Raw genomic sequence first — 9,916 nt, forward strand, 5'->3', positions numbered from 1 at the left:
CCAGTGAGCACCTGCTCTCCCTCAGCAGATGGCACCATGGCAGATAACTGGGAAGTGGCCAACCCAGGGATTGACCTGCCCACTGGTTCCGTCTTCCCTGCAATGCCCCAACAGGTTCTTACCCCACCTTCCTACAGAGAAGGGTTCTCAACAATGGAAGAAGGGATTACCAAGGGGCAAGCTACAGGATGGATAGCAGAACAATGTGATGAGGCGGTTCCTAAGTTTAGAGATGTAACTAGGTTCCTTTCCTCGTGGGGGCCAATAAAATGCCACCATTGCTGTCAACTTGGCCACAGAGCATCAGAGTGCTTGGCTCTAGCCCCAATGCCAAAAACCTGCACACCAACCACCACGGCAGTAAAGAGAAGGCCCCAGATGACACCAGAAAAGAGTCATCTGGGCCAACAACCTCTGGAAGAGGATCCCCAACCTAAGGCGGCAAAGAATCCTACCAATAGGGAGGCCTCGGAGGAAAATGCTGAACATGACCCAATGGTGAATGCACCCATCTACCCCTTCACCTTCCAAGTCAACCTCCAACCTCCCACCAATTTGGCAAATATTCCATCTCTCAGGCTGGGGGGTCAAACATTATACCCCTCAGACAGGGTCCGCAACTTGGGAGTCCTCCTGGACCCACAGCTGACTTTCGAACACCATTTGTCAGCTGTGACCAGGGGGGCATTTGCCCAGGTTCACCTGGTGCACCAGTTGCGCCCCTACCTGAACCGGGAGGCTCTCACAACAGTCACTCGTGCCCTTGTGACCTCTAGGCTGGAGTACTGCAATGTGCTCTACATGGGGCTGCCCTTGAGGAGTATTCGGCTAGTCCAGAATGCAGCCGCGCGAGCGATTGTGGGTGCACCTCGCTTCACCCACGTAACACCTATCCTCCGCGAGCTGCGCTGGCTACCTGTCGATCTCCGGATACGCTTCAAGGTGCTACTTGCCACCTATAAAGCCCTTCATGGTAGTGGATCTGGGTACTTGAGAGACCGCCTACTGCCGATCACCTCCACACGACCCATTAGATCTCATCGTTTAGGCCTCCGAGTTCCATCCGCTGGCCAATGCCGACTGGCCACCACGCGGAGGAGAGCCTTCTCAGTGGTAGCCCCGACCCAATGGAACGATCTCCCCATGGAGCTTCGTACCCTCACCACCCTCCAGACCTTCCGCACAGCCCTTAGAATCTGGCTATCCCGTCAGGCCTGGGGCTAAAGATTGTAACCCGCCCGAATGGTATGAATGTTGCATTTTAATCATGTACTGTCTTATATGTAAAAGTCTGTTTCCCGCCCCCTTCCTTTGGATTGTGAGCTGCCCTGAGTCCCCCCAGGGAAAAGGGCGGCATACAAATAAACAATCTAATCTAATCTAATCTAAGTACCTGAGACAGGGGTGGAAGGGGAAGTTGAAGCAGTTGTGGACACCGGTTGCACTTGATGCTTAATCAGCATGTCGATTGTAAAGCAACTGGGCATACGCACAAGACCTCTAGCCTGTCCCATTCGGGTTGAGCAGGTAGATGGAACACTAATAGGAGGGGTACAAGCCACGCTAAAAACTGAACTGGTGAAGTTACAAGTGGGCCACCACTATGAGCTTCTCAGATTTATTGTGGCTCCAGAGATGCCAGAATCAATTATCTTGGGGCTTGCATGGTTTGAAAGTGGAAGCCTATGATAAAGTGGGAAGACAGTGGTAGGAAATGGATGGTTGCGGTTGGGCCGCTACCACCGGTGGAGGAAAAGGGCGAGCCAGGGATGATTGAACCCAAGAGCCCAGAACCTGCAGCACCTACAACAGAGACAAAAAACCCAGGGGTCCAACAAGTACTAAAAAACTTGTTGTGGGATGTTTTGTCGAGAAAACCGCAATAGGACAGTAATGGAAGCCAGGATAAGCTGATGACAGATATGAAATTGGTGTTCCCAACAGACCAGTGGCTCAACAATAACCAGGATATCCTAACGATGGGAAATGAATTAGCCTGGAAGGGGTCAAAACTGTACGTCCCTGAGGGGTTGAGGCTGGAAGTTCTACAGCTAAGCCATGAGGCGGAACTAGGAGGCCACTTTGGATTCCTAAAAATGCTCCACCTCACCAGGCATCAATTTTGGTGGCCATTGATGGAATCAGAGGTGGAAGATTACGTAAAAGGCTGTACTACTTGCACAATGATGAAACCACTGCAGGAGAAGTCCCCTGGACTACTACAATGAGTGGCCAGCCCTAACTGACCATGGGAAGAGGTTGCAATGGACGTCATCATGGAACTCCCAGATAGCAATGGGAACAGAGTAATCTGTACAGTTATTGATTTGGTTTCCAAGCTTCATCACTTCATTACTTGCTCAGGATTGCCGTCTGCAAAGAAATTAGCGAAAATGTTTGTGAAACACATTTATCGCCTGCACGGATTGCCCAAGAGGATCATTTCAGACTGTGGAGTCCAGTTCACTGCCAAGTTCTGGAGGGAGGTCCTGAGATCCATTGGGTCCACACAAGAACTGAGCTCAGAGGTTCATTCCAGCATGAACTGCATAGCAGAGAGAGGCAATGTGATGGTGGAACAATACATCCAGTGTTATGTGGACTATCAGCAAGAGAACTGATCGGACTTGCTACCCGAAGTGGTGTACAATGACATGGTCCACATCAGCACTGAATTAACTCCTTTCCAGATTACCAGTGGCATGGAATTTTTTGCCATGCCTGAGTTGCCTAGAGAACCTCCCTCCACCATGTTTTTGACTGAATGGATGGACATGCTAAAGAAAGGATGGGAGAATATGAAGAAGGCTCTAGCAGATGCGACAGAAACCTACAAGAAGCAAGCTGATAAACACTGCTCACTCCAAACCCCATTTCGTGTGGGGGACAAAATTTTTGTATCTACCAAATACATAAGATTAAGAATGCCTAGCAAGGAATTTGGTCCAAAATTTCTAGATCATTCCCAATAGTGAAGATAGTTAACCCAGTTACAGTTCGACTCAGTCTACCCAGAAGTCTAGGGAAAATTGGCCCAGAGTGTCATTGTAGCTTGTTGAAACCAGTAATTGGGTCTAGCATAAGAGCATCCACCAAAGCTTTCTCTCCTCCCGTAGTGATAGAAGGGGAAACACAATCTGAGGTGGAAAAAATTGTAGACTCCAGGCTGAATAGGGGTCGCTTACAGTACTTAGTGCATTGGAAGAATTACCCTTTGTCTGAAGCTACTTGGGTGAAAAGTTGGAACTTAAAAGTGGAGAAGTTAGTAAAACAATTCCATGAGAACTTTCCCAATAAGCCAAAGGGTCCCCCTGGGGGGGGGGAGAGGTGGTTAATTGTGTTATGTTAACTTTTATGTTATTTTCTTTTCAGGAAACATTTTTCTTCTGAGGAGAGGCTGCCTGTCAGGCTTGCAGTTATATTCCTTTTAGGATCTTTGGCCTGCCACACTTTCTATTATTTCACTGTGCTTCATTAGTGTAGTAATTGGGAGGGGGAATGGAAAGGAGCAGAATGGTGGAATGTGTTGTTGTCATTCTTTTATTGAAGCCCAAGGTCATCTTTTGTCTCCATACCTCTGCACCTGACCGGAACCAGCTGGGTGGAGATGCCAGCGTGGCTGAAGAAGATTGGACCATGTGATGGATTTATGGGTGTGGGGATAATATCTTTCAACTGGGTGGAATCCCAGGATGTTTTCAGATTTGGGATTCCACAGTTCGTTGCCAACATGTCTGTCTTATTAAATTGGAACTTTAAGGATAGTTCGCCTTGGACTTTGATTTAATTCTGCATGATATTTGGAATGCTGACACACACACACACACGTCAGATTAAAAGTAAGCTGTATTTGGCTAATGTATTATTCTAGCTTAAAGGATTTATTGTGTTCAATGATAAAATATGGTGCTGGAAAAAGAGTAATGCACATTAAGAGTATATATATCATCCCCCCCCACTATTTTGAAACTGGAATGAAGTCAATATTTTTCAAAGAAAAAGCCCACAGAGAAATTATGTTTTTGCACAAGCCTGGGGTCAATCATGGATAAATTATATATTCATCTCGGGCATACCAGATCTACCTTGATTTTCAGTGCCCTCCATGTAGGCCAATATTTTATCCATCTTTGTAATTTAAAAAATAATATTTTTTGTAAAATACAGAGCTTTTAAAGATGCTACACCACTGCCTTTCTCTGGACACACACACACCTGTTATAAGGGGAAAAATATATAGAAATATTGCTGCTGATTTGGTGTTATCAATCAATACTGCTCACCTTATATTATTATGTTAATTATTTTAATGAGACTGTAATTCATTGTGTTGTTTTTCTTAGTTTATGAAATAATTGATTTTCATAGTTTTTTAAAACTGTCTTTGCAAATATAGAGCTCAAATCTTTTGCAATTTGAGAAAAGGATGAAATAATTATTACAACACATTTTTATTTCCTTCTTCCTTCAAGGAAGTGAAATTTTGTTAAAGAGAGGGAGGTCTAAGAGTATCCACTTGATTTATTCATTATTTCATGCTGTGCACAGAAGTACTTTTAAGGAGGCTGAGTGTCTACTTAAGACTATCACAAATAGGGTGCATTCTGTATGATCAGCAATTGTTGATAAGGGAATAACAGCTTTATTTTTGCATATCTTTGTTTTAAAATTATAAATCATCTAATCAGATGAGTGGAATATATTACATGTACATCATACAATTTTGGAAGGATGATGAACAGAGAAAAGAGGATAAAGTGAAGGAGAGATTAAAATACTGAGGATAGTGGGCTTTAACAGTAGCTTTTTTAGTAACTTATAACTGATAATTATTTTTGTACTGAAAATATGACACAGTGTCAGTAGGAATAAATATGAAATCTGAAAGATTGTTGTTCAGCTGTTTCATACAGTACAATTTATCTTTGTACAGTAATTATTTTTTTCAAATGATTTGGAGAATTTAGAACATAGAAAACAGAATATTAAGGCTAGGAGGGACCTTGGAAATCTTCTAATCCAATTCCCTGCTCCAGCAGGAGACATACCATTTCATACAAATGGCTGTCCGGTTTCTTCTTGAAAACCTCCAGGGATGGAGCACCCACAACTTCCAGAGGCAAGCCGTTCCACTGATTGTTTTCATTCTCAGTTGGATCTCTCTTTCATGATATTCTACCCATTCATTACTTCTTTTCCTGGCCTCAGTTGCTTTGGAGAATAAGTTGACTCCCTATTCAATGTGGCAGCAATTCAAGTATTGGAAGACCCCTAGCCCTTCTTTCATTAAACACTTTCATGTCACCCCCTAGCTCTTCTTTCATTAAACTAGACGTACTTATCGGTAGCTCCCTCAATCATTCATTGTGTAGTTAGCCTATAGATCACTTAGCTCTGTTACTCTTCTCTGCACACTGTCTTTAGGTGCACCATCTCTTGTTTTGGGATATTATCATTTCTGACGTCAGAATTGGAGCTGCTGACTGCTTTAATCCTGAGAATAGTCAAGTATAATGTTCAGTGCAACAGTGCTAGGAGAAGAAAGGCAGAGTTACTGGTAAATATATTGTTCTTTGACTCTCTGAGAATGAACTCTAATCTCTGCTTTTTCTTATTTCTTTCTCCTTGATCTCTTGTTTCCTGACTCATCATGTTGCTTGATATCAGTTCAGAAAATTTAAAGCTTGAATAGGGACTTTTTTCGTTTTGTTTTTTAGAAATTGGAACTGCTTTGAACTGGTTGGAGAAACCGAGGAAGCTAGTTTTTTTTTTTTTTTTAGAGAATAGTGATTAGAATTTGTCTAAAATTAACTAGGTTCCTCAAATGAAAAGATAGGCTAGGATGGATCAATTTATGAATGCAAAATATGATCTATCACAATAGCTGGCACTCTAGAATGGTGAACCAGGTGGCGATTAAGACAGGTTTATGATTCCAGTCATCATCTGATGGATTTGAAGTCTATGCACAACCTGGCAACATTGCATGCTTTAGTAGGACTGGTATCTGAAAGCAGCAGGGAAACGTGGAATTGTTCTTTGCGTTCTGGATATTTATGCAGTAATGGTGATATGAGACTTGTATGAATGTCTTTACAGTACAGGCACTGGAAGAAACCATCTTCTGTTGTTTTTGTGTGTCCAGAGTCATGGGGCATTGTCTCTCCAGGCAGGGTTCTTCCTATATCAGCCTTGAGGGACAACTGAAGGGAGGGCATGATATCATGCCAGAGTAAAGGCCCTCTGGTCACACAACATGTGTACATATTCAACTTGATACCACAAATAACTTCAAAAAGCTATATTAAGTTTCTATGATTCTTACTACACTTTTTAACCCATTAAAATAGCATTTTTAAAAAGCTGAAATGTTTGCTCACTACTTTACCATCTCTATGTCCTGCAGCCTTTTTTTTTGGGGGGGGGGAGAAATTATTAAAACTCCAGGGGTATTTTTTTTAAAAAAAGATTCATCTATGATTCACTTCAGCCACCCTTTCTAAACATAGGAGCAAAATGCAATCTACAATTATTAGCAAAAGTTTAAATAATTATATGTGTTGATTCAGCAGGGAAAGCTACATTTTTCAACACAAAATACTTTGGATAGGCAGCATATAAGGAAGTAAGAGACGACCTTATATGTGCTATTCCTACAATTGTTCTGCTTTCCAAAACTGAAGTCTTTTTTTAAACTTTTGACAAAAAAAAAAAACCTGGAGCATTTTTGTATTGTGGGTTAATGAGACAGTAGCTCACAGTCCCCAGTTTCTTGTGCATTTGTTCAGTCTATTTTTATATGTATTTCTATAATCTAAATTTATTCTAAGGTGTCAGAAAAAATATTGTCTCTATTCTTTCCATCTAAGGAACTGGAGTCTGTCAAAATAGAACGTCAGCAATTTGCCACACAATCCTGAAACTACCTATTACTTCCCCATTTTCTAATGATCGAATTTAATAATTGAGATTACTAACAGGATCGTTCCATTCATTTCTTAACAGAAAAACATGTATTTCAGTTAGATAAATGTGTGTAGTATTGATTTATCAAGTGGTTTTTCATGCATTCACAAGCAGACATCCAATCCAGAACATGATTACATGGGACACACACACTGAAAAAAAAAAATATGCTTATTTTTTTTGAAGTTCTCATTCTGAAGATCTTTGCTATCAGGCTGTTTGCTTGCATGCTCAATTTCCACATTAAGGTTCACAGAGCCCTTAGCAGTTGTGTGAACAGTCACAACAATAATGCATGTAATAACTATTTCCAGCTAAAGATGCTTTTTTACAGTAGCAGTATCCCTAATGCAGTATTTTTCTGAAGAATGAGTCAACCGTCAGTTTATCTGTTCAAGTCAAGAAATCTAGTCAACCAGATCCTGGATTCTAAATGACACTTTCAAGAAAAGATAAATGTTTATGTACACATAAAGCCAAATATTTGGAATGTTGCCCTGTGATTCCCTAAAAGTATTTATTTATAGATAATAAAAGCCATAATTTCAGATCTGAAGTTTGTGATGAAAGTTTTTTCATGCTAATGCTAAAACTAATCTCTTTCTTTTCCTGAAACCAGATCATAGTGAGTAATCATAGATTTCCATAGTGATACACAGAATAAATGTTTTTGACAGCTGACTACTAACCTGAAAGATCCTGAGACAGTCAGATCACCCATTAATCAATGGGCATGAAAGCACTACCAACTTCAGTGGTAGGAAATAAATATTGCATTTTCTATTTTAAACTGCTGTAATGCACATAATTTGTTGCTGTAGGATCAATCAGAATCTTCTTTTTAATCTCCCCAAAACAATATTTTTATTGCCCTAAATGTGAGCATTTTAAAAAAGTTTTATAAGAAAGCAACTGAAGATGAAAGGGGATAATTTAAGAAACAGGGGACCTGTCAGTCAGAAAAAAATGCAGTGGAGAACAGTGCTCTTTGCAAACCCTATTTATGGCATTTGGACATGACATGGAGCTTGTATTCTTTGCTTGGAATGCAACTTTTGTTTGCATTAGAAATACAGAAAATGAGTACTGTATTTATGTGTTGCCTTATTAGATGAGCAATGAATAGGCAATTGGGATGGGGGATAGAATGGAGATAGATTGTCCCTTGGATACAAAATTCCAGCAGAGTTTAATTTTTATAGATGCTATTCACATATAGCTATGAGACTCCCAATTAATATTCAGGTGACAAAGAGTAGGAGCCAAATTGCACTTTAATCTGGGGATTAGCAATTGAATTTAGCAATGTATCTATTTTCACTTGAAAGCAATTATTGGGGATGGCTAGGGGTAAAATGCATTGGAAAGAAGCACAAGAAACCCTGCGGATCCTAAATATTTTAGCATTCTTATCAGATTCTACTATTCCCATTAGCAACCTATGCTAAGATTATTGTTGACCTCAAATAGACCTATGCAATCTTAAATCTCAGACAATCTAATTCATATGATTCTTTAGCTCCTGAGTCAACATTATGTGTGCTTTACTTTAATATTTGAGTACCTTATCCTTTTCTGATACATTGTGACTTTTCTCATGGTATCAGCTAATTTATTTATATTCCAATTTGTTTCCTAATTTTCCTGCTACAAATAATCTGAATGTTTATTTCCCTCCAGATGGAATTATTTTGAAGGTTATTTGTGGCTGATGGAGAAATCCTACAGGAATCATTATTGTCAAGGTATTTGCGAACCAGAAAGCTGGTTTAGTGGATTTTATGTTTAATCATATACTACCAGGGATAATGGGGTGGTTGTGAAGGGATATAGTTCAACTGGTCTGGAAGTCACTAGCAGCACTAAACAAGAAGGGAACCTCAGCACTGTAAAAAACAATAGTTGTCATCAACAAAACAAAGATGCAGAGTGAGATAGATACTACTACAATTTCACTTTATACAGGAAAACATTGACAATACTTGTATGGTGGTTATCAAAATTACTTTCTACTCCAAATGCATAGAAAAATCATTTCATGCCTTACAATGCATTTTGCTGCATGGAAGAATCATGTCGTTTATTGCACACAATGTAATTGCCATCTCTGGGCTGAGAGACCCAAGCAACCTAAAGATAAATGGGGAGATGTTATTAGTTGGGAGGGGGGGAACTGTAGTTCTCATTTAGAGCTATTTCTGAAAGTCTCTTCAGATAACAATGATGATTCACAATCTTTAGGTCTTCCATTCATTATAACTACTTTCCTGCATTTGGAAGACTCTTTTTCTCTTCTATTTTTGTGTACTTTCCTTTCTGGTGCCAAAGTATTTCAGTACATTTGCACAAGCCATTAAGTAAAGAAGCTCCTAGAACAGAATTAATGAGGTTGGTAGAGTTTTTTTTTTGTTCCAAAAAAGAACACCAAAAAGCAACTCATGACTTCCACGCAGAATTAGAAAGCTGTGTGTCCATGGAAACAGAAGGCAATGTGGGATTTGCCTACTTTTTATCATTCTACCAAGTGATCAGCAATAAGCTATTTGAAGAAAAGTCTTTGGTGAACTACTGATAAATTGTCTTACATCCATTGGCCCACTGACCTCACTGAATGATCTTGATTGGAGGCATTAAGGCCACACAAAACCCCAGAGGGATACTGCTCTGATCAAACCATTCAGACCCATGCAACACACACACACACACCTAGAAATTCAGGTCTTAAATGATTTCAAATCTTTCATGCTGAATTCAGTTACATTTCTGTCTTATTGAAAAGTGAATGGTAGATGGGTGCAATCAGTGGCGGATTAAGGCTCACTGGAGCCCTAAGCACTGACAAATCTTGGTGCCCCCCTCCTTTGTACATTTGTACATGCTTCATTGTTTTTTTTCTTTCTCAACTTTGTGGTGCCCCCTTTGGGCCAGTCTGCTTAATAGTTAATACACC

This window comes from Thamnophis sirtalis, unplaced genomic scaffold (genome assembly GCF_051295495.1).
Source record: "Thamnophis sirtalis isolate CommonGarterSnake01/CBP01778 unplaced genomic scaffold, rThaSir2_p1.2 scaffold_9, whole genome shotgun sequence".
Classification (NCBI taxonomy): Eukaryota; Metazoa; Chordata; class Lepidosauria; order Squamata; family Natricidae; genus Thamnophis; species Thamnophis sirtalis.